Consider the following 26061-nt stretch of genomic DNA (forward strand, 5'->3'; position numbering starts at 1 on the left):
CTCATCTATAAAGCAAGCTCGTATCTACTTGATTAGATGCTAAAGATGGAAACAGGTAATACGGAAAACCCCTTTTAGAACACCTTGCATATGCTTTCTTACGTGTTTAACTAAAAAATAAAATAAATTAAAAACATGAATGAATGTATTTTCTTCCTTTTTCAAGCCCTTTGGCACCACCTCACCCCAAGAGTTGACTACAGTAGCTTCCCTGATAATTTCCATTTCCAAACTACCCTGTATCAGATTTATTCAGATTCATGCTTTAAGCCTTTCACTCTCAGAATCCAGACCCAGTGGCACTTCAATGGCACTTCACAGTCCACTCCCACAAGTTAACTCCTTAGACTGGCATTCCACTTCGTGTCCTCCCTGCCTTGTCTCCCTCCAATCCCGACACAATGTGTCCCCAGACTTCGTTTGCCTTTCTTTCTGTATACCAGAAGATATATTCAAGGTCCAGCTCCCTGCAGCTGGATACTCTCTTGATTCTTATTGTTTGCCTGGAGATCCCTTATTTAAAATGCCCCTTTGTCTCTTCCCCTCCATGAAGGTCAAATATGATCCTGGGCAAAATAACATCTCCTACCTCCAAATTTCTTAATTTCCTACAGCATGAGCCATAAAGTTCCTTATGACCCTCTTCTATTACTGTCTTGAATGATTATTTTAAATCCATGGCTCTTAGCTTCTTGTTTTACTTCCACTCCAGACACATTCATATCATTATTATCAGTGGCCTCTTAATTACAGTGAGTCTCAAATGTAAAGTCCTCATTAAAAATCATAGATTTAAACCCTGTGAGTTAACCTCGTCCAGAGTTCATCCTCCCCATAACTGTTAACTCTTAATGGAGGAGGGGAGACAAGGAAGGGTAGGTATTCCTTACTGGTCTTTGAAGTCCCCACAAACACGTAAAGGAAGAAACAGCCGACCACAGTCCCGCCACACTCTCACCATCCTTCCTGAGCGCAAAGAGTAAAGGAGACAGAACCTCTCGAGGAAAACCATCTTTGAAACCATTTCAATGCAGCTAATTTCAAACAAAACAACGAAGATCCCTGGCACACTTTTTAAAGTTTGAAGGAAAAAGGAACATACTCAAATCAATCCTTGAATAAGCTCAAATAAAAGCAGGAGAAAAGCTGTCTTGATCCTGAGAGAAGAGGTGACTGGACGACTGCATTCAGTGAAAATCAGACCCACTCTTTCCCTGGCACTGAGATCTAGAAGTTCTCTGACTCAGAATTCCAGAGAGGTGCTTAGCAGCTGGCAAGTTCCAAATGATGACCACACAAACCCTGTGTTTATAGGGCAGCTTGAGACTCACAGAAAGTAACACTGCCATCCACCCAGTGTAAGGGTTAAGTAACAGCAAATAACGACAAATGGATGGAAATAGCAGCCAAGAGTCCTCTAAACTCAAAACAGACCTTAACCTAAGGGCAATGATGCCATCATTCAAATGGGACACAGTGTTTGCCCAGCACAGGGAAAGGGCATAAAGTGTCCAACGGTTAAGCACAAAAAAACGTACAGATTCTAAGTATGATTGGTAGGAGAAAATAGTTTGTCATATACACAGAAGAAAACCAAATTTAGTGATCTTTAACAACGTTATGACGTCTAGCTGAGTTTCCCATAGGAGTTCCAATTCCTCAAAAGAAGTTTCAATATTAAAGCGTAGCTGCCCTACTTTCTATTTTATTGTTTTTATAAAAAAAAAACTTAGTGACTTATTTTTCAGATTCAATAAAACTTGGTCAGCCTAGTGCTAGAAATGTGGATTTTTGCAGTTAAGATAATCAATATACTAGGAAATTAAATTCAGGAAAATGGATTCATGGTTCACTTCTTTTCCTCGAAACTACAGATCCATTTCAAGATTTCACTGTTTTCCTATCCATATATAAACTCCCATACAAAAATGAATATTATTTCAGCTACATTTAAATTTAAATGAAGTTATTCAGAACTATTTTAATGAGATGCTTTCTAATAATATAATCTATATTTTGTATAATTATGAGTTTTTACATAAAGTTCAACTTTGAGATCACCTTTATATGTATTACCAACTTTACTGTACAACAGATAAAAAACAAGAGTAAAAATTAAATATGTAGCTGAAATATACTCTTAATTTAGCATTTTAAAATTCCTCTCTCAAGTTAAGCCCATTCAATGCAGAAACTATAATAAATTAATCTCCTAGCTTCCTCCAAAGGAAAATTTTATACCATTTATTTATATACCTTTATAAATTTTCTACTGTAGTTATAAGATGTCCAACTTACTAAAAAAGTTTACTTTTATTATTTGCTACAACTTAATCATTTGAGAACATATGGTTCTCTTTCAAAAGATACTAAACTAAAATAAGAATACTAAATGGGTGCTGTAGGTTTTCTGAAGCTTGTCTAAATTAATAAAATACAAAGTGAACTAGATTACAAAAGAGACTTTTACCTCTCATAATTTAAAATATTAACGTGAAAACAGATCAAACTTTTTATATTAATTGAAGATACAATATAAGCCTGGAATGAGCAAGCATTCTCCTGTCAGTAAAGTTTTCATATCAGGTAATTTCTCTTATTTTTGCCTTGCAAGCATAAAAGAATGTTCCTCTCCTTGCATTCCTGAGGAATGAAAAGTAATCTGTTCTTCTAGAGATAGGATGGTATTAACTGCTTCCTTCAAGCATGGAGTATTTGGCATAATATATTTTTGTAGAGTTTTGTCAAGTAAGCAGTAATGAGGGGTGTATTATCACAGTGCCTGGCTTCCTGTTCTTGGCTTGACAGCCCAGTAAATCTCAGTTTTTTTATGTGTACTGAGGCTCGAGGTGGGAGGTTAACAACTGGGCTTTCAGTAATAAGTAGTTTAACATTAAAAAAAAAAACTTTGAAGTGTTTTAAAACTCCAAATTTGATTTAGAATTAAGTTAATGTTACCAAAATAAAGCCTTTATTAAAGAAGCTTCCATCCTTTTTTCTTTTTTTTTTTTTTGATTATAAAATTCTTCTCTTGCCTTATTATCTTCTTAGCCTAAAATCTGCCAGACTTACCCAGGATTTTCACAAAGTAGACCCAAACATTATGACAAGATTAGATTATTTTGTGTCCCTGAATGGAAGTCAGAAAGTGCCTACTTAATCTTGGCTCATGGTCAATACACAGCTCTATGGCAAGGACCCTCAGGAGTGACTGAGCAGTATTTACAACTTACAAAAAGTTCAGACAGAGTCTGTGTCTCTTGTTCCATGTAATCAGCTCTCTGTTCCTTTTTGCCTTTGACCCTCAGGGTTCAGAGGCACTCACAAAATGAATTCCAGACAAGTAACACGTTTAGGAAATATCAGTCATACGAGAACCTGAAGAGTAAGATAACTCCTTGAAAGGAGTACTGGTACTAATTTATCTCAGAGTGGGAGTCTTGCAGTAGCTACGGGAAGATGAAGGAAGGTAGCAATGTTAGGAGCTCAGGCCCTCACTCACCATTAACTGGATTCAAGGAGTCCCCAGCAGAGAAGCAAATGGAGAAAGGAATGGACAACCTGCCTCCAGCACCACATGATGACAGACCCACTGACTCCAAGGAAAGGCCCAACAGTAAAAACCAACACTGACTTAAAAGATGGTAACTGGAGTGAATGTGAGAAAAGACATGGGATTAAGTTGTGCAACAAATAACAAAGGGTAGGATGAACTGCCCTGGTCACAGTTCCACAGCTGGAGGGAGAGGAGCAAGAGGACAGAACTCAAGGTTTTGCACGGAACAACGCTTGGGCTGCCTAGTGAGTGAAACTGGAAAGTCAAAGGCATTCATTACACTTTCTCAAATAAAGATAAATGTTTTCTTTCTCTAGAACAAATCAACCCTAAATAACAAAGAGAGGAAGGGAACCCCCACTTACGGGGGATTATGAGAGACAATCACTGGCAGGTCACTATGACACAGTTATGGCCTAAAGCCCAGTAAGGTAGACAGACTCAGGCTTTGGTAGTGGTGCCCAGACATCCAGTGAGAAGCTTTTTTCATTTCAATTAAAAATAGAATACAAAATGTTGGGAGTTAAAAGGAATCTTACAGATCACTTGTCTACCACTCTCATTTTGCAAAAAAAACAGAGTGAAGCTCAAGAAGAAATGACTACTTATGGTTTATAAAGCTACTCGCAGGCAGAACTGTTTACAGTACACATGATTTCTGCCCATTGCTTTTAGGGACATTATTATTGCTGAGAGGGGAAAAAGCATTTCAGTGCTTACTGCATTTACATCGTTCCTTTCTTCATTTAGTAAACATCTATTGAATAGTAAGTACTAGGCACGAGGCTAGATCCTGGTATAATTCCCTAGAGAACCTCAGAAAGCAAGGGTGGCAGAGAGTGGCCACACGTTTGGACAATGGAAAAAATATTGAGATCAATCAACAAAAATTATGTACCACCAAGCACAGAGAATAAGGTTAGGAGGAATTTGTGATATGAATATTGGAAAGTATAATCAGATGCCAAAAGAATCACCGGCTGAGAAATACAGAAGTAGATGTAGGAGAGAAAAAGGGAAAGAGTGGCAAATACAAGTTGAGTCATTTACTCTGGTTTTTGGGACATCTCAATGCAGAACAAACAGGTTAAGTCACTGCAACTTGCAAGCAGCCTCTATGGGTCACTCTTTCTCTATCTCAACTCAAACTAAGGGAAAAAAGAAATCAGTAAAAAATGTGTATATATCTCTGCCCAAACTGTCTTTAGAAGTTAGGAACAGCGAACAGTTTTCATTTAACATAAGAGAACATTACATTATTACAATGAGATTTTCTTGGGAGAAAAAGCTAAGTTAGCAAACATACCCAGCTATTTCAAGATGCCTGGACTTACGTGAGTTTGAGAAAGGGAACAAGTGACAACTGGAAAACAGAAAGAAATAAAAGGAGCTGCAGCAAATAATAAAACTAATTAAAAAAAATTAAGGTCATTAGGTTATTAAGCTGGCTTTACAGGCAAGTTACAAAATTCTTTAAACAAAAATCTAGTAGTTTTAAAGAACTACAGGAGACTCAGAATGGGAACACTTACATTTGGCTAGAGGGAGTATAAAACATAACAAGTTCTATGGAAATCCATTTGCCATTATCTTAGAGGGTTTGAAGTTGGGCATACCCTTTGACTCTGTAGTTCTACTCCTGAACATATATCCTACGGAAATAATATGTATATAAAGAGGCATGAATAAGATGCTGAATAATTCTTCCTCTGCAGTTCTTCTCCTGTACATAAAACTAGAAACAATCTAAACAGCCATCAAAGGAAAATGGATAAATTGTGATGTTTTCATGTAATGAAACACAACTGAGGTCATAAATGAATTACAAGTATAAAATGAGCAAGGATGATCCTCTCGAACATGATGATGAGCAGCAAAATAGATGTTGCAGAAGAAAATGCATAGTGTTATTTACATAAAACTCAAAAACAAGCAAAACTTAATGTAGCAGATATGTAAATATGCAAAAAAACTATAAAGAAAAACAAGTAATAAATTCAACATTCAGGATTGTGGTGGTGGGGGTTGGGGGGGAGCTAAAGGAATTTCCAACATTCAGGGTGTTGGAATCTGGACAAAGCACAGATCCATTTCCTAAGTTAGTGGTAGGTACTCAGTTATTCTTGCTGGTTATTTTGAATCTTATTCACATATTATAAATATTCCTTGTATATACAGCATTTTCTAAATTCCATGGGTTTAGTTCTATTTTTAAAAAGCACTCAAAAATAACAGTATATTTAACAAACTATCTTAAAGGTAGTTTTTAAGTATCTGCAAGTAACAAGTACCTAGCATGCACTCAGGACTTTATAAAATTATCTCTTAATTTATACAACAACTCTTTGAGGTAAACATTTTCATTCTTAGTTTACATATGAGGAAGCTGATACTCAGTGCTACTATATAGATTGCCCAACATCACACAGTTAGCATAGGTGGAATTCAAAACATACCAATTCCAAAAACCATGTTGTATCTGTACACAGGACTATCAAAAACATAACAGCAGAAATCAATTTCCAACACAGAAACAAAACGGACTTGTTATACTGCAGTTTACTATTTTAATTCACCTTAGCATTTAAAATGAATCCCTAAATCATTTTCTAACAATTTGTATTTATTTTGCCATATCTTTATTACTTCATAATCACAATTTACCTTAAGTCTATAAATACTAAAACTGGGAACAGATACCAATTATATTTATGGAAAGTCTCAACTTGGCTGTACTTCTCATAACTTGAATTTCTCTAAGACTGGAAGTTTAAGGAAAATTAGCTGTTGGTAGGTGGAAAACTAGCACTCTCTTTTCACTATACTCCATCAGATATTTACTTACAGGCAAGCAAACAGGCTTGCCAAGCCACACAAAATTACTCATTTCCACCCTCTCTTTCCTCATCTTTCTTCTAATCATACTTCAAAACCTAATTTTAAACTCATGCAGAAAACCTGATTAATACCACCTGGTTTTCTCTACTCTATTAACTTGGGTCTCCTCAGCACACCTAGGACACAGCTCATTTATGTAATTATTTGTCAGCTTTCTATTTTGTTTTGTTTTCATTTGCATGTATGTCCAGCCTGCAAGAACCACTGATAAGAGTTTGTAAGTTTAATTCTTCTGAGCTATGCCTTAACTTATTCTTCTCTATCCAATGCACCACAAACTGGGCTGTGTAAACAGTAGTCACTTAATAAATGTCAATTGACTTACTACAGTGGAACAATTCGCCTCTGGTATTTCTCAATATCCCAGTGAATCCTCCACATCTATACACATGCTGGAGATGATCCCAGGTACTGCTAGAGGCTGGGGGTCTTCCTGAGGGTGCCTGGGACAAGAAAAACACAGAGAGAGACCAAAGACAGTCAGGAGAAACACAGAGAGAGCGAACGTGGAAGTAACAGCAGACAGAATGGGAGTGAGAGGAGCACAGGAGTCGGGAGTTAGAGAGATTAAGCAGCCAGAGACACTCAGACATAGGGAGAAGTCAGCTATGTGAACTTGGGTTTTGGTTTGGAAACCACATTTATTTATTCTTGTGATAGGTGCCCTCATCTTACTAAATGTATGATATAATCAACCATTTCAAAGTTGTTTCTAAGGTTTTTCTGAGCTTTTATAATCTTTATTAAAATTCATTTTTACATGGTCTCATCTTTGGAGATAAATACACAGGCACAGACACAAGCACAAGCCTGAAAACAATCCTGTTGTAAAAAAGGAAATGTTTTTCCAACTCTCCAATTCAGAAAATGATTACTTCAGAGAGGTAATGTGACTTGACTAAAGTCACAAGCCAGAACATGATAATTGGGGCCTCGAATTTTCTAACCCCAAATCAGCACTTTTTCTGATATGTGTTCTTTATCAGAAAGGCATTATATGTAAATCCAAAGACTGTTTCTATAATAAAATTCAAACTACACATGCAAGATCCTATCATTTGAGACAATGCACTTCTCAGGTTACTACTCACTAGGATACTTTACCTCACAGCTTCATTTATTTTAAAAATCTATCAGAAAAAATAAATCAGAATGAAAATATATCAGAAAATTTCAAACAAATGAAATTACACGAACAGACACTGGACAAAATTCTACCATTTAAAAATGGAGCTAGAGTTAGTTCACTTCTTTTACATCTTTGTAATTTAAAAATCTTAATGATTCACCAATTTCAACTGCAAGATGAAAAGATGCTCCACATTTCAATGAATTCTTTGATGGGAATACTGGTAAACTTGTCTCAAACTTATTCTCTCATGATGTCTCACCTACAGTCTATACCACAGTTCAGTTTCAGGGTTACTGCCTACAGCAGGAATGACTTAATGCACCATTCTCTATAAGCCTCAGTATTTTCTCTTGAGGGATACTTACACTCTTTTAAATAAGCATGCCCTTTTGGAAGCAATCAATGTAATTGCCAGAAAAGCTCCTTTGATACAAGTGTAACTATGTTATTGGATTTCACAGCAAGACAAGATAACAAGAATGCAAAGAAATCTTTATTCATTTGTGCATCAGTATTTGTTTTATGTTCAGCAATTTTTAAATCAGAAATTTTCAAGTAAGACCTAAAGTATAGTACTGCTCTGCCCTCTAGTGACTGGCTAGGTTTTGCTAACTACCTACTTTTATTTTTTTAATTGCTTTTTGAGGAATACTTAGGGATGTTTTTTTTTTTTCCTTAATGCACATGATGGCTGCTTTCTCGTCAATGAATAGTGAATAAAGAGTACTCGTCAATTCTTAAGATATGGTTTGTGGTATGAACACAATTAAGGAAAGAAACTCATTTTCTTTCCATAGGCATCGTATACCTAAGTACTGTGAACAAAAGAAAATTAATATAACCTATTCTAATTCTTACTCACATTTTTATATAATTCTTGGAAAGGTCAAATAATTCTACTCAGTTTCCAGGTTAAAAACTTTATAAATTTCATAATTATAAATCCCAAATTAGTTAACTGTATTATTTTGGAGACAGAGCTATCAAGGTGAGTGGTACTATATATACCATACATAGATGAACAATTTTCTACTATTTATAGTACAGAAAAAACATGCTTAATACGAAACTATACTGAACATCATTACCCTTAATTGTTCAAGTGGCACTTGAGGATTTTCCTGCACCTCAGTGTCATCATTAGGAAATTGACTATCACTTTATATGTGGAAACATTAATCAAGGATGCCAGTTAAGACAGAGTTATTATTCAGAGATTCACCCTAGTATTTCAAAGAAGGGAACTTCTTTCCCCCTTAGTTTCTCCTGCCATGAACCCTTTGGAAAGAACTGATGCACTTCTAGAATAGCATTTCTATTCTATCTCAAGCATACTACTTCTGTGTACACACTTAGGTTAAAAATAAAGATTGTATCTGTACACTTGAAAATAAAAGGATACCTGAACATATGAGGATAAAATCACAGGCAGTATGGTGGTGTGGTTAGGAGCACAAACCCTGTAGGCAAACTGCTTGACTTTGAATTTCAGCTCTGCCACTTATTAGCAATGTGACTTTAGGCACATTATTTAACCCCTCTGTACTTCAGTTTCCTCATCTACAAAATGGGAATAAGAAGAGACACCTGCTAATAGTAATGTTTTATAACATGATATGTATTTGGGTTAAAGAACATGCATTTAAGACTTGTGCGTTTCAACTGAATGCAAATTTTAAACCAAAAGGAAAAAACTGTACATATTGAGCTAGAGTCAATAATATACATGCTCAAGTATTTATGAGTTTAATTTACTTTTAAATCCATTAATAATAACTGAACTGATGTTGGACTGATATGTAATAAAAGAAGTATATAAAATGTTAATGGCCAAATCTAGGTGGTAGATATTTGCGTATGTAATGCTGTATGTTTCAAAGTTTAAAAACAAAATGTTGGCAGGAAATAAATCTACCTTTAATAGAGTTGATGTAAAGAGTAAATATTTATATATATATATTAAAATACAGTATTAAAATGCTGTATATATTTACATATATATATACACACACGCATATGCACACACACAGTATTAAAATATAGAAAACTCCCTGACAATCAAGAATGATGAATGGTAATATGTTTAAACAAATGAAAGTGATCTATTATTCCCTAGTTGGAAGAAAAGGGTAAAAAGTAATAAGCACTGAGCTCCCACACTGGAGTGAGCAGTTGCTATCAAGGGTGTTAAGACTCAAATTCAAAATACATCCTAAAACTGCATGGGCTATATAGAAAACATGGCCTTTGAAAGAAAGACTTGATTTGAATGCTGGCTGTTTTTAATTAGTCAAGAAGCCAAGTTTATTAATGTTCTGAGCCTCCATTCTCTCACATATGAAATGGAAATAATGACACCTACATCAAATAGTCATTGTGAAGATTAGAAAAAAAAATACACGCACACACAAACACAGAGAAAGAAATGAACATATATAACGCAAACAATAACAACTGTAGTTTTATTATGATAACCATTATTATTATTATTAGGGCAAGTCGTGTATTCCTTTATAACTACTCTGCAGATGGAGACGTAAGAGGCCACACAGCTAACTCTAACCTAGAAATTCTGTATGTAGGTGGCCTTACTACTCTGGAGAGATTTCTACAAGGTCTTATATTAAAGCGGTAGGCCTTATTTAAAGTATTGCTGTATTTAGTATAAAAGAAGAGCTGAGAATGATGGAATTCATTCATCATCCCTCTGTAATGCCAATTATTATTAATAAATATAAGTCCTACAAGAGAGGCATTTATGAACTGTATTTGCTGATGGTATTTTAAAGAAAGTCATTACAGTGCATTTGAGGGAATGATATCAATACCTGGGAAAGTTTTGATCTGAAACCATGTAAGGCAACATATTTAAAGAAAGGATTATTCAAACTACACCTACAGAAAATGAGTTCTATGTTCCCAGGAGTGAATCTGTTAAGTTGTTCTAGATTACTCCATGAAGACAATGGCTCAACATAGTTTCAGCTAGAAAGAGAATAAAAATGTGGCAATGAAAGGGGGAATATTGGAAACGATGTATGACATGGTTTCTGCCTTGACCACTCTACAAAAACTGCCTTCTCCAAAGGAACACTGACCTAATTCAAACACTTTTAGGCATTTAGATGATCTATATTTTTTTCAACATTTTTCTTCCCCATCTTCTTCAACACCAGGTTTCTTTTCCCACCATATATCTGATGTTTTTCTTTCCTTTACACTCCTCTTTACAAAGTACAGGAAGATGTTTTCAAAACTTCTGTCTTAGCCATACCTTCTACTTTCACCAATTTTCAAAGTTTCACTCTGTCCCCTCAAGTTATGCCTATCTTTAGCCTGAGTCTCATTCTCAAATCAAATCTCAAACTCTTACCAAATTTGTAACTACATCCTACACATAATCACATGGACATTTTCTTTGCATTTCAAATCCAATCCATCCCAAATTTCACCTCTCTTCCCTCAATTCAGGTCCCACTTCCAGTGGAACGCCTACATGTAAAAACCTATCTTTGACTTTGTTTTCAACACCCCCGCCCCACTGTTTTCTTATCTCTTATGATTCTGTCTTTGCCTCCAATATATGTTCTATCTATTACCAAGTTCCATAGATTAGTAATCTGGATCAGGTGACAAGCCAGGGAATGTATTCTTTGAGAAATACAGTGAAAGCTACATTTAGAATCACTAAATACACACAGATACACACACACACACACACACACACACAGAGGCTGAATGGTAGGAGGTATCAAGGGTTTGAGAAAATCTTCATTGAAGGAATCCTTAAAACTGAGTATCAGTTTTTACCCTGAGAATTGGGGAAAGACTAACTTGATTTTGTGAGTCAGATATCTCAATCCAAAATATTTTAAAATACATCCAGACAGAGTGTAACTTTTATGTCTCTCATGGTTGTCCCATTCACAACACTCAAGCCCTATTAGAAGAATGATTTCTTTTTATTTAGGACACACAAAGCCCCCTTAAACCAATCTTTCCAATGCCTACCTCTTTTCCCTTTCAATTGGTCCCATTTATATCATCTGCTTCACATTTTTCAGTGGTTCATCTGCATTTGGGCAGGGGAGAAAACTCAGCTTTACATTCAAGGACCTCTGACAGTGGGCTTTCCAAAGTTTCCCATTTTACACTTAAATGCATCTCATCCAACTGGCAAAGGGGTCTATTCACATTCTCCAGACTTCTCCTATCTCTTTCCCTGTGTCTTCCTGATATTCCTACCTAGGGTTTAAGATTTTTCTCAGAACTCTTAATGAGCTTCGTTTCCGTCTCTCTTCTGCCCAATTAGAGTTTGCTTCCTATTATTATATCACGACCCTGACAGCATCTATCTAACCCAATGACTTGCACACAGTAGTTCCAGTAAATACTTATTAGATAAAAAAAGAGAGGAACAGAAAGCATACTACTTTATCATATACAAAACATTTTTCCTGTAAGATTACTGGAGGCAGTTCAAGTTCTAAAAAGAAATAGAACAGAGCTAAAGAGTGCAAACACTACTACAGGTGGACTGGGGTGGTTCTCACCTCTTAGATTATATACAGACTTTCAATATACAGCAATTATTGGGAAAGCATAATAATTCTATAAAATCCATGGTTGTTATGGTTAGAAATGTATACACGTTTTCAACAAGGAAAAGACAAAATTGCTACAAAAAGACCACAAACACCTAACATGTACATGCTGACTTAAGGAATAACTTTTTAGAAGGGACCAAGGTATTTTCATAGATGGTACTAAATTATCTTCAAAACAAGCTCACATACATTACTTGTAGGGAGACATTCAAAATTAATAAAAGTTAGTGCTACAAGGCACAAAAGACCAAGCTGTACTGGTTCATGCTCACGTGCATGAAAATTATTAAAAAGTAAGTACTTTAAAGAGGTAGCATTTTCTGCAGATGTAGAAAAACACTTTATTTTGGATTAGTTAATTGTGAAATACTAAACCACTAACCTAAAAATAAAGGAAAGTTTTGCTTTTCTAGTTTCTGAATAAACTAGCAGAGTAAGGTTATGACTGAATTAACTATATATTAACTAAAATTTTATAGGTAGGTTGAAATAATTTATGAGAACAGCTCTCACAGTTTAAAAAGTCATTAAGAATTCGTAATATATTCCCTTTTTTTGTTAAAATAATTATAGTTTTTGAAGAAAATTTACTATTATGCTCATATAATCTGTGTGAGATGATAATTGTTTATACCAAGAGTATGAAGCAATAAATATTCCTAAAATAAACATAGTCACTGGATGACAGGAAACTTATCTGTTAATATTTTCATATGTTTGAGCTTTGATAGGGCTTTAATAAAATTGCAAAATTAATTGGGGGAAGTATAAAAATCAAACTTCTTTCACTTATAGTTGTGAAGAAAATATTTTAAGGTATCTAACAATATAGAGAAAATATTCTTTCCTAACAATTTAAAGCCAGTGTACTGTATTCAATAAAGACTCCAATATAATAAAGATGTACAAGTTAAAGCTGGACATTTCCCTTGTTTTGAATAGAGACAATAACATGTTTGAAATTCAATTTCAAAGAAATCCATCAAGAAGCAAAAAAGTCAAATTCCACTTTTGACCTACTGTTCATTTTGAGAACACACACCTTTTCTTAGTGCTTGCCATGAGCTGGGTTGGCACTGTACCCCTCAGCATTTTTAATTCCTATACACCCTTACATGGCTGGTATTCACCCCATTTTATAGATGAACCTAAGTAACTTTCCCATATCCCAATCACAGTAAGCAGCTGAGTTAGATTTAGTCTTGGGTTCCTCTGAGTCTTCAACCCATACTTCTAAGAGATTACACTACAGCACAGACAACCCCCCAAAAAAGTGGCTTCTATAAGGAAATCTTTAAGTTTTGGCCTATCCATATTCATCTCCAAGAAGCAGTAGTGAGTAGTTATGCAGTTGACAATCTAGTTGACAAGGATGTTGATAAGTATTGGGAAGTAGACGTTATAAAATATTTCTTTCACAGGCACATTATAAACCCTAATGTATGAAATATTTTATTACAATAGAAATAACAGGTAAAATAATTCTATGATTTTGATGATTAAGTAAAAACTCATAAACAGAGAAATAACTAGGACACCTTTACTATCAACAAGATATACTGCAATGGCCTAAGTAGAAAGATTCATCTTATGTTCTCTAAAAAGTGAAACTCCCAGTGAATAATAAAGGCACCGTCATTTTAACAGGAACAACTAAACTTTCAAACCTGAAAACTACTACTCCTTTAAGTGTTCACTTCACCAAATGAAAGATAAGCTGCATCTTTCACCAAAGAATAGGACAAAATGAATGCTGTAGCAAGAGGCCTGAAATTTAAAAAGGGGACTGACAGTGGCTGATTTCAAACTTTTCTCTATTGTCTCTTTTATAATATAATACCCTATATTTGATGACTTGGTAACTCTAACAATGCTGGAAACATAATATATTTAAAATTTATACTGAAAGCATGGTTGAGAATTTCATGTACATTTCCATCGGGATGGAGTCTGATTGATAGATGGGCATCTACTACTCTGCACATGGACAAACCTCACATTTTATAGTTTTTATTCTCTCTCTTATTTGGCAATTCTTCATTGTAATTAGTATGACATTACTGAGAACATTTAGGACAGTGTTCACCACATAAATGTAGCTTTTTATTATGTAAACATTGTTCAGAAGCCAGGTCCACCCCATCTGGCTGGATCTCTCAAGAAACCTGTGTTCTATTCTGTAAGTGCTAATGATAATGTTTATTACCTTAAAACATTACCTGAAGTGGAAAATTTCTGCCATGAAGAGACACTTGGTAATAAATGGTCTTACCGTAAATATTAAGGAACACTGAAATAATTACATAATGCACGTGCTCTTTAAGAATAGTAATAGAAACATGGCAAAGGCACAACAATTGTAAATTAAACTAAGCAGATTACAAAAGTCAATATAAAACCAGAACACAATATTCTTACCCATCATCTCAAAAGATCAATGTGAATACAGAAAAATCCTAAAAATGCTCAGCCCCAAGAATAAAATACCTAATAGCGGACACTTCAGTCAACTTTTCTGGTACATACTAGCTGAACCAGGTACCATACAGCATGTCTTTAAGCACAGCCACCAATCTGCCTACTCAAATCTCAGAACCTTCATGAGTGCTCCACTCATAGGGCCCCTGATAGTGTCAGAGGTACTTGGCAGAAGGCTTACAAATCTTAAAAGAGCCTTGGTGACTGGACGTACAATGCAAATGAGCCAAGGGGTACCTAGAAATTTTTGCTATTCATTTTAAGTTCTAAAGCCTGCTAGTACTTATTGATTATAGGAGTAACTACAAACTTAAAGGTACAGAGAGACTTTTATTTTTGAAGAACACTCCTTTCCCTTAAATCAGTTGGGGAAAAAATAATTACTATGTAGACCAAGGGATGCTTATTAATACCAACTTCAATGGAATACAGAATTAATGAAATGTGAACTCCTGTGATGCTAATTCACCAAATGTTTACTAACCAACTACCATGTGTCTAGGTTTGGGAGATAGAGTCATTAACAAAATAGATTCTAGTGTAAACTTAAGTGCCCTAGCTTCTTGAAGAGATTATATGAAAAAACTACTTGCATCTGCTATATATTCTTACATTTATTTATATATGTACCTTATATCAAGTAAATGCAGTAAATATTTTACAGTAAAATGCATGGAAATTGAGAGAAATGTTATGAGATCCTTACATCTCATTAATTTTCTTAGATCCACTTACGTTTTTGAGTAAACATACTTCTCCGTAACAGAGATCAGAGGGAATATAGACTTCAGTGTACAACTACTTAATTTATCACCACGTTTCAGAGTAGTGGTTATGCATGAAGTCATACCTGTACTTATTTATATTGTCCTTAACTAGTAAATTTTATCATCAGTAGATTGATCCTACTGTTCAGATGAAAAAAACAGCTCAAATTTATTATATATATATATATATGGCTTTGGGGTTTGAGTCATTCTATAAAAACCTTCATGGGGAAACTGCAATCAAAAGTAGATGAGAAAAGATACCTTTCAACCAATTAAACTGGCATTGAGAAAATTAGATCACTCAATGGCTTGTCCTTTAGTTTATAAATACACAAGGTGAGATGGCAAATTCTACAAATCAATTTCAAATTATTTTTACACAAAAGGGTTTAAATCTCAAAGGTTGGTTTCTTTCTAAATATATTTTGTTTTAGAGAGGAATCAAATCACCAGAAACTGAAATTATTCTAATAACACAGAAAGGACACACTTAAAAAAGTGTTCATAGATAAAGTTAAAAGAGTTAAGTAGAGCCTACATCAAACTCCCACAAGTAAACTCCCTATGGCATCTCCCATCACTAGTCCCGAACATGTGTCGACTGACTTACCTAAAAGAAATAGTATACTACTCTATGGTAGAAAGTACTATATAGACATTCAATTAGCTGCATTTAGATGAGAAATCCAAGTAACCATTAATTAACATAAGAGCTTATTATCAGAGGAAAGAAAGGAAAGGAGGAGGAAGAAAAAAAAGGGATAAATAAAGGAAGATGGGAAGGCAGTTCAATAAACAGGTAGATATAACAAATTTAGAATTCCCTGACTTCTGCTGGAATTATGTCAAATAGAGTCTTTTCTTTGTTTACCAAAATCCTATGTTTATGCCATTTCCCTATTTGAATTGCCTATTGCCTTGAAAAATGTGAATTGCCTTGATAGATTATAGTAAACAGAAATAGAGATATAACCCAAAAGAGTAATTGTCTTATTCCTCAGCCTAATTTACAAATAGTCTATTCCTAGGACCAATGAAAACACAAAGATATCAATTTTTACAATGATGTAAGTCCTCCATTGTACAAATCACTCAGATTTTCAAGTTCTTAGACTTGATTCTTTCACTTGTAAGAAACTCATTTTCATAACAGTAACTTCAAAGTAGAAGAAATATGAATTCAGTAATTTCAAATGCCTCCCACCTCAAAGATCCAATAATATTTTTAGAATCTTGGACAACTATAAAACCAGGTTTTCTTGCTTATAGATTCATACAAAGTGTTTCTTTTTTTTTTTTAACTTGCAGTTCACCTTTTGGTGCAGAAAAACAATTATCTTTGTAATGCACTGAATTAGTAGCCCTCAAATTCACGCTGAAGCCCCACCCACAATGTGATGGCATTTGAAGATAGGCCCTAAAAGGACTTAAAGGTTAAGTACAGTCAAAAGGACGAGGTCTTTATGTAATAGGACCAGTGACTTTATAGGAAGAGGAAGACACACGAGAGCTTGCTCCCTACACACACACAGAAAAGGCCATGAGGATGCAGCAAGAGGGTGGCTATCTATAAGTCAGGAAGAAAAACAACACCAGAAGCAGAATTTGCCACCACTCTGATCATGAGCTTTTTAGCCTCCAAACCTGTGAGAAAACAGGTATCTGTCATTTAAGCCCCCCAGTCTATGGTATCTTGTTATGACAGCATAAGCAGACTACATAATCTCTAAAAGTGAAGAGCTTGTATTTCTGAGAGAGTTCTACTCCACTGATAACCCTGCTGAATGAGTAACAGATAGCTACAAAGATGATCTATTTATAAAGAGAAGAGCTTGAAAGAATTTCAGGAATAGTACACCCAAAGAAATCATTTTCATATACATGTGCTATTCTAAATTAAACAAATGACATTATCATTTTAGAAACAGCACACAGGTTCAACCCATAAGAGACGTCACTATGTTGCACCTGATTCTGAGAGTGCCAGGGGCCAATGTCAATAGAGAAGTCCTTGGAGAAATCTAAGTAACTTATAGACATTTTTGGAAAACAATAACATAAATATGTTGAAATAGAAATGCTGATTCTTTTGAAACCAAAGAGCATTTGCTCCACACGGTGAAGAATATTTCAGTGGTTCTATCTCCTGTTCATGTACCTTGCCTCAAGACTGTATCAAAGTTGATTTCTTTGATGCTTTAGAATGAAGGTTTTGCCTCCACATTTGGTAGTCACTCTGTCCTTAGTTCTACACTCCCAGTGGCAAGAAATTAATTATTAGATCATAGAGGGGCTAATATTTCTACAGGATTCACCCTTTCTCTTAGTGTTAAAGACAAAGTCACTTTCAGTTTTCAGTAGGATTTTAGAACAATACACATAAGTTCTTGTGCATCCAAGACAAGCTCTTTAAATCTTCAGGTGTGTGTTTGTGGATGTTTATATAAAAATATGCAAATACATTTTTTACATATACATATACTCCATATACCTATTAAAGGTATTTTATAATGCATTCAAGATTCTTGACCTTTGATCACATTTTCATTTTTTCAACTACATTTCCTGAGTGCTTCCTATGTGCCAGGCACTATTATCAAGCTCTTGATATAATTGCATCATTTAATTCTCACAATCTTACAACGTAGAGCTCATTATTCCATTGTAAAAAGAGAAAACAGAGTTTCACAGAGGTTAAATAAACACTTAAATTCTTTCAACTAGAAAGTACGGGAACTAGAATTTATGCCTAAATTTCTCTGAATTTACAAATTCAGTCAAAGAATGCTCCTTTCCTCCAATTTTAAAGAACTATTAACAACAACTATCAAACAAAGCATTATTTACATATTCTTAGATTTTTAAATCATCTTAATCCATGAAGGTCTGGTAGCAATATTTTATAATACCTGGGGGATTAATCAACTCAATATTGGTTGAAGAATCCCACAAGCCTAGCAATTTTCTAGAGGGTTTTAGAAACAATACAGTCTCAACATATAATGAATATGATCTTAAATGGAGCACCTTAGAAAACTCCTGGATACAACTGTTAACCTTCCTACAATGTCAGCATTCTTTCTAGAACAATTCTTGAAATTGATTTTAAGTAGAGGCATTTGGCTACTATTACCTGTTAAAATTATAAATTACTAACAGAAAGAACAAAGGACCTATTTTTTTCATTCTCTTCCTATATCAAATTAGATAATATTTGTCAAAGTTTGTAACTTATTATACATAGTTAAGAGATTATCATATCATTACTTCCTTCTTTAACTCCTATGAAAACTGCAAAGGGTCCAGTCTGCAGTAATTTAATTCATTTTAAAGCTACTTATAAAATAATAATATGTATATACTAGAAACCCTCACTGCAGAGTGGAAAAGTTCTAATGTTTGAAATATCAAGAAACTCTCAAATTGTATCAATTCCTCATTCCTTAAAACTTGTCACATATGGGGTATCACAGCTCACACAGTGTTCCACGGAACAACAAAAGGATCCAAGGTCAATAATTTTACATGTTAAACAGATTGATTCACTATAGAACTCCTTGAAAGCTTATTAGACTACATGCACTCTGTCTCTCCAGAAGAGCCATGGTAGGGATTATTTGGATATTATAATTCAAATGTGCACTGTGCCCTCCTTTTAGCCTTTCCTTACCCCACCCCTTTTAAAAGGCCATTCCTACCCATGCACGAGAACTGACCACATGACATGCTTTGGGCAATAAAATATGAGAAGTAGTAATGCGTCACTTTGAAGTAGCAGTTTTAAATGCCATGGTTCCACCACCATTCCTTCTTCCACCACAAGACATGTGCATCCCAGAGGGGTTGCTCCTTCAGCTTTGGTCCAGGAACGAAGAGGACATGGAGCAGAGTGGCAGCAGACTCATAAGGAATGCAAATATGAGTGAGAAAGAAACTCTTACTATTATAATCCACTATAACTTAGGAACTCTTTGGAAAATGAAACTTAACTGTGCCTAATCTGAATGATACAGCATGTTTCCTAAATTTATTGGAACATCTTCTAGGATTTGTTTCTTAAGTTATTCCTGGTTTTGTATGGCACTTTTTCTTCTTAGTTAATACTACTTTCAAGATGAACATGTATATAAGCTTTAAGTATATAAGCATATAGTGTTAGCCATCTTTAATTAAACTTCTTAAATTTCATCAACAATTTGAATTTCTGTCAATTTCTGGTTATAGTCAATAAAAAATATTTTATTGAAATAATCTGATTTAATGTAAGTCAAGACTGCCATAATAATGCCAATTAATGATTTAGTTTTTTGAACAGGTCAGATCAAGTATCCTGTGTTATCTTCTATATATGTATTCATATTTAGCAAATTTAGAATACTGCCACATATTTACTTTTCTTTAAACCTCACTATGGTTGACTTCATTTTATGTCAGCAATTGAGATCATATTTAAAATTTCAGTACCAATATTTAAATATTTATAGTCTCTGCTGACTCAGTAAAACCACAATCAACTGTACACTAACTGGCATTCTTAAATCCAGAAGTATTTCTAACTTAATTGTGCCTTAAGGGGTGCCACAGAAAGGAAGAAAAGTAGCTATATTCCAATATTCTCACTGCCACTGAGATTTTGTGGGTGTTTAAATATCCTGTCAATACACATTCAAGCTAAACTGCATATATTTTTACTGTGTATATAATCATAGACAACATTTAGAAGAATGGTTCAAAGTTTACATTCATGCTCACATCGTAAGAGCAACATTCAGTCACATACTAACTAAAACAAGGCAGTAGGCCCAGATATTCTAGACAGATTTAATAAGCTAATAAATAAAAGTACTTAAAACCAAAGAAGATTCAAGGTTCATTTTCAATTAATCAGAAATTTAAAGAAAAGGTTCATGTCCTGAAAACTGCAACTAAATTATATTTGGTTCATTTTAATTGACATCAAATTCCTTAGTCTTATAAACCATCAGTCCATCATAAAGTGTTCAGTCATCAGTAAAGGAATTACAGACTTTATTCCCAGATTGAGGAAACTCTATGCATTTAAATAACCATTGTTAAAATTAATCTGGAAATATTACTGTCATATTTTAAAATAATTTTTTTAAATTCCCAAAGAAATACCTTTGAAAACTTACGGAGAAGAGGACAGAGTTCAGTATCTGTGACTTTTAGTTTGATATAATTTGTCACATGTATTTATTTTACAATCTCAACTTTTTCTTCATTGTGTGGTTTTTATATTCAGAATAGTTTCATGATGCTGCTATACACACATCTATTTTTTAATAGGTAAAAAAATGCATAATGCTTTGATATTGATTCATTTTTCAATTAAAGCCAAAACCATTACACAAAAATAGCTTTTGGGGAATAGACCAACTTAGTATTTACTTAGGTAAATAACCTCTAGATTTTCATGACTATAATAAATTATCTTTTCACCAACTGCACATTACTATGGAGAAACGAAGCAGAAACTTTGAAATAGATAATTCTTTAAAAAACATTGATTTTAAAGGAAAGTTTAACTTACTTGATGAAGGAGATTAAAATGTCACTTAAAAATAATAAAATACAAGAAAAAAATACACAATTATCACACTTCCCTGATCAGTATGGAAGGTGAATCCGTAAGATGGGTAAAAGTTAAGACCAGCTCTGACAGCACTTAGCTCCTGACTGCTTCACTGCTTCCAGGTGAGAAAGGTGGGCCTGCAGGCTGCTCTTACCGGTCAAGTCAAGACTTTCCATTGTGATTCAATAGAACATCACTTATTTCCAGCTTCTGTGATGCAGCAGGATTCTGTGAAAGACCCATAGCAAAATGGTTAAATGGTGAGCCAGGAAGGCCTTTCAAAGCAGATACTTATTATCGTTGAGCAAAATAATCTCCCTCAAGAGTGACTTAACAGCCAATCAAAGGCAGTCAAATTATTAAAAATCCCTATCCTAACACTACTTAGAAAAAGTGGCCTAAAGTTTTTATTGTAAACTTTTATTTAACAAAAAGGTCACCACTAAAATTACTCAATGAGATTCTAAGGTTAAAGTTACAGAGACAAAGAATAATAGGCAACCACTTCTCAGCTTTTTGGCTAAAATCAAGTGTAGAATTACAGGCAAATCTAGAAAAACATGAATTTAAACTGACATCCTGACTAAGTTATTTTAAATAACCAGCCTACCCCTACCAGATAAGCTATAGTTCAGATGATATTAATATCTTATATAAGTTGTCTTTTAAATGTTTTAAAGATAATGAGTGAAGCAAAATAGTTTTGAAAAAAAAGATGAGGGTTTAGGGGAGATACACAAAAACAGAGAAAAGCTGTTACCAAAAAAATACCTTTCTACCTAAAAGTGATGAAGTAAACACAAGAAAGGATCAAACTCAGCAAAAGGGTGTCCACACAGATAAAATGGAACATTTTCTATTAATGATTCTGCAAATATTGGTATACACTTGAATGTAATCATTTTTAAGAATTAAAAGTTATTTCAGTTTTAACATGAGACACATTCATTTAGTTTCTAGGGTACTTTAGTAATAACACTACATTCACACTCAAGAGAGACAATTTCGTGTAGATTATGACAATATATCTTTATGATCAGTAGGCTACAACACACTCTAGAAATCAGATAGCACTTGCTGCCATATAACTTTATCAATACTATTAGTCATTTTAAGGCTTGGTTGAAGTTTTTTTTAAATCAGCCACTAGGATATCGAAGAACTGGCTCTTACACATCAAATACAAAAAATGTCTAATGATTCATCTGAGTAATCCCATATAGATTTAGATGATTCAGTGGTCACCAGTGCTACTGAAAACAACAGTAACTGGGAAGAATGAATAAAAGATTAAATGGTCTCATGTGACTTCATACAAGATACTACTCATTCATCCATATTTTTTAAAACAAGGGTATAGATGACAGAGCATATTCAGATATTTGATGCAAACTACAAAGGACACACATGAATACTTTCAAATTAAACAACCATGTTTTTATTAAAGAACATGCAATTCTGAAAACTGATTAAATAATGGTGTAAAAGTCTACTCTTAATTATCATAATAAAGGCAACTAACATTATTAAAAATGCTGTTTTAAGAAAATCACATATATTTTATTTATTCATGCACTTCTTCATATAAATCCATAAAAGTCAGTACTGGTATAACCTAAAAAAATAATAATAATAATTTGTACTGCCAAAATTGGGAGAGGAGGCTCCACAATTAATTTTGACAGTGTGGATCTAATTCTTATTTTGTTTTATTCTTTGATTTAAGAAGTGAGCTTATGTCTGAGAAATAAAATACGCTCATATAGCCTAAATAAAGAACTTCTTTTAGGAGCTCAAAAAATCAACTTTCACAAATCTACAAGAACCCTTAGAAATTTGTTTCTATAATCAGATATGTACCAAAAAAATGGACCATAACTACACCTTACTTTGACTACTGTTCAATAACTTACCACCTGTGATGCGACTACCTCTGGATCAAGTGGGGAGAAAGGGGAAGGAGGTTGGCTAAGTTGTGGCCAATAGGGGTTTTTAAAAATCTTAAGATAACAAAGAAATTATGTTGGACTTAACTGACCAGGAGAAAGAAGCCAGGAGATCAGTCACAGTGGTTAATTTCAAGGCTGGAAATCCTGCCTGAGACAGGTTCCTGAGTTCTGTAAGAGCCAAACTCAGAGACTCCAGATTTTATCTGGCTATCACACATGCCCATATGAGTAGCTTCAGAAAAGCAGTTTCAGCATAAGCTGTTCTGCATTTAAGTTTCAAGTACTTTGCAGAGTGCTTCATTTGATCAAATGGGTGGCTGTGTAGGTGTCAGAAGGGCAGGTAAGCCAGCAGGGGGAAAGCCTCGAATACAACCCTGCAGTATGGCGACTTGAGTGTGTCCTCAAACCAAAACAGCTGGTTCTTGTCTCAGCCACCCCATTCCTGTCTCTGTTCTCTGGTCCCGCTTTGGCTTCCTGTCAACTACACCAAGGCCTTGGGTTCCTGCCGTCCATGATTTAACTCCCACTGCCTTGATAAAAACCTGTTTCCTTTCCCTTTTCAAGGCTGTTTGCCACCCAGGACACCATCTACCACAGGATGCACACCTACCCAGGGTTCGTCTGGCACAGCGTAGCTTCCCTCTGAGAAATTTCATCACGGCAGGTGGGAGAGCTGTCTATTCAATATCTATTATTTACCTTTCACCACAAATAGAACATCTGACTTGGCATCCGAAAGGCCTCTCTTAAAGATCCGGCCTAAGCAATCACTGCAGTATCCCAAAGCAACTGGCTTTCTGGCACAGCTTACACACTGCCCCTTGGGGTGCTGTTTTGAAAAGCTTATTATACTAAAAAAGGTGAGGTGCCACTTACAATGAGGCAGACTCCCAATTAGTGTTAATGTCCAGTATAGCATTCAAAGGCACATCACGGCAAAATCCCACCCTATGCCAACACTGTGTGTTTTGTACCCTGATGTCACTACTACCTAGTCAGTGCAGAAGGAACTCCAAGGCAACCATGCTGTCCATTTACACGGAAGAATATTTAATCCCCATGAATGACTGCTTTTCTGATGTTTTCATCAGTTCTCTCGGTAATAGATTAAGCTTTAACTAACTCATTTTCATACATAACCCTAATTCAATCAAGCTCAATAAAAGTCATTTTGGACTGCAATTATTTGCTAAGGAACAATTACATTCAAATGAGAAAAAAACTGCTGGGCATGATACAATGCATGGTACAGATGCCTCTCCATTTACGGCGTCAGAAACAACAAAAATAGCCAAACTGCAAGAAGAGGAAGTAGATTTTCTCCCTTATTCTCCTGAAAATAGAATACTCTGCTTTTTCACCTGAAGGAAACAAAAGAAAGCAAGTTTCAAAATTATTTCCAATTATGTTTATGCTTTGAAAGGGCCTGCATTTCTAATCTAAGAGTCAGCATGACCTCTGCAAGCCAAAACATGTCCAGGTCACAAATAACAGTCTTAATATCTACTCTTTCACCTAATCTTTCACTAGTTTCCTCCATTTCCCCAACACTGTGTAGTCCAATCTCCATTTTACAACACAGGTTTTCTTAAAAGTATTCTTACTGTATTAAAACTACTTCTTTACATAAATGCAATTCTTCTATTTTCCTCAATTCAGTCTTTTAATATACTACATGTTCACAAATAAAACTTGAATGTTGTTTATAAATAATGTTAAAATACACTCTGAGCTCTTATTTCTATATAATGTATCATATTTGTAGTAAAAAAATTTATCATTGATTTAATGTAAGCCTGACCTGTTCTGTGTATATACAAGGTTCCCCCACCCAAAGGAATACCCCATATTCCTTTAATCTCGTCAATAGTAGCATCAGGGACATTATACAGTAATATAATACTGAAAATGCATACCAGCTATTATGCAATTTTGGCCAGTGAATTCCATGCTTCAGGTCACTGTGGTCCACTACAGGCCAAATGAGGCTTTTCCTAGAAATCATAAGCTGATAGTCTGACCTCCAGTTATATTATTTGTTGAAATAAAATATCTTCAAATAGACAAAGGTAAGTGCAGGGAATACAGACATGCACACATATGCACACACACACACACATACATGCAGATGTAGAGATATGCACATGTACACAGGTATGTGTATATGTGTGTATGTGTATATATATGCTCTGTTAACAAAAGTACTATATTCATACTTTATATTGTCATTGTTTTTATATATAAAAAATAAGGACAGTGACAAGGTACAAATAAAGACAACACACTTGTTAAAATCACCCACCCCACCTGCCTTTATAGTTGAAGCTTAAACCACAGCTATTACAGGCATTTAGGCCATGCACCAACATTTAACAGAAATTTCAAGTGTCAGCTATACTGAGAATGGAAATCTCTTAAAAGAAAATGTAAATCTGAAGTAGCTCTTTGGCATCTTCCCACCTCCACCATTATATTTCCTCATGACCCAGAGTTTTTCAGTTAAGAAACCTTAAACATAGTAATAAAGGCAAAATAAGTTTTAAGACTTCCCTAGATATCTAACAGTAAACCAAGTGACTACTAAGTCATTACAGATTTGTCTAATCTGAACTTCCCAGTAAGGTGTTAGAAAACCCCAGCAGGCAGAGACAGAAAAAAGACAGAAAACTCATGTATTCGTGGTTTGACACGGACCTTTTACAATAGCAAGATGGAAGATTTCAAAATCCTCTCCCCTTCAGTACTCAATATTGACCAATACTATACTATAAAATATTATACATACAATATAATATATACTGCTATAGCATATAATTTTAATGTAATATCATATTATAAAATTATGCTTTAAAAACTACGTACTACCTGTCTACCTGCCAAGAGCACGAAGATACAAACAATAGGACCTTATACAGTCTGAGAAATTATGAATGACCCACTACGTATTAACACACTGAAGGCAGTATAGAAGTTGCTGTTTTCTGATGATCTAGTTGGGTAACCACATACACGTAAGTTACATAGTAATAGAAATGTATAATGTCAAGAATTTTAAAATGTTAGAATGCACAAGGGAAT

General features: G+C 34.6%; 1 protein-coding gene across 16 annotated transcripts in view; it reads right to left on the minus strand.

The window, feature by feature from the left end:
• BBX (BBX high mobility group box domain containing) overlaps window positions 1-26061 on the minus strand; it is a 269123-nt gene that overhangs the window by 138955 nt on the left and 104107 nt on the right. For 14 of the 16 annotated variants that reach the window (XM_036998685.2, XM_073231706.1, XM_036998682.2 and 11 more), the window contains one exon: window positions 21189-21262. The exons of 1 other annotated variant lie outside the window; for it this stretch is intronic. The gene's annotated coding sequence lies outside the window, so the exon portion shown is untranslated. Of the gene's footprint in view, window positions 1-6779; window positions 6898-21188; window positions 21263-26061 lie in introns of all 16 variants that reach the window. One more of the 16 variants, XM_017672181.3, reaches the window with a different exon arrangement.

Source organism: Manis javanica, chromosome 3, assembly GCF_040802235.1.
Source record: "Manis javanica isolate MJ-LG chromosome 3, MJ_LKY, whole genome shotgun sequence".
NCBI classification, from domain to species: Eukaryota; Metazoa; Chordata; class Mammalia; order Pholidota; family Manidae; genus Manis; species Manis javanica.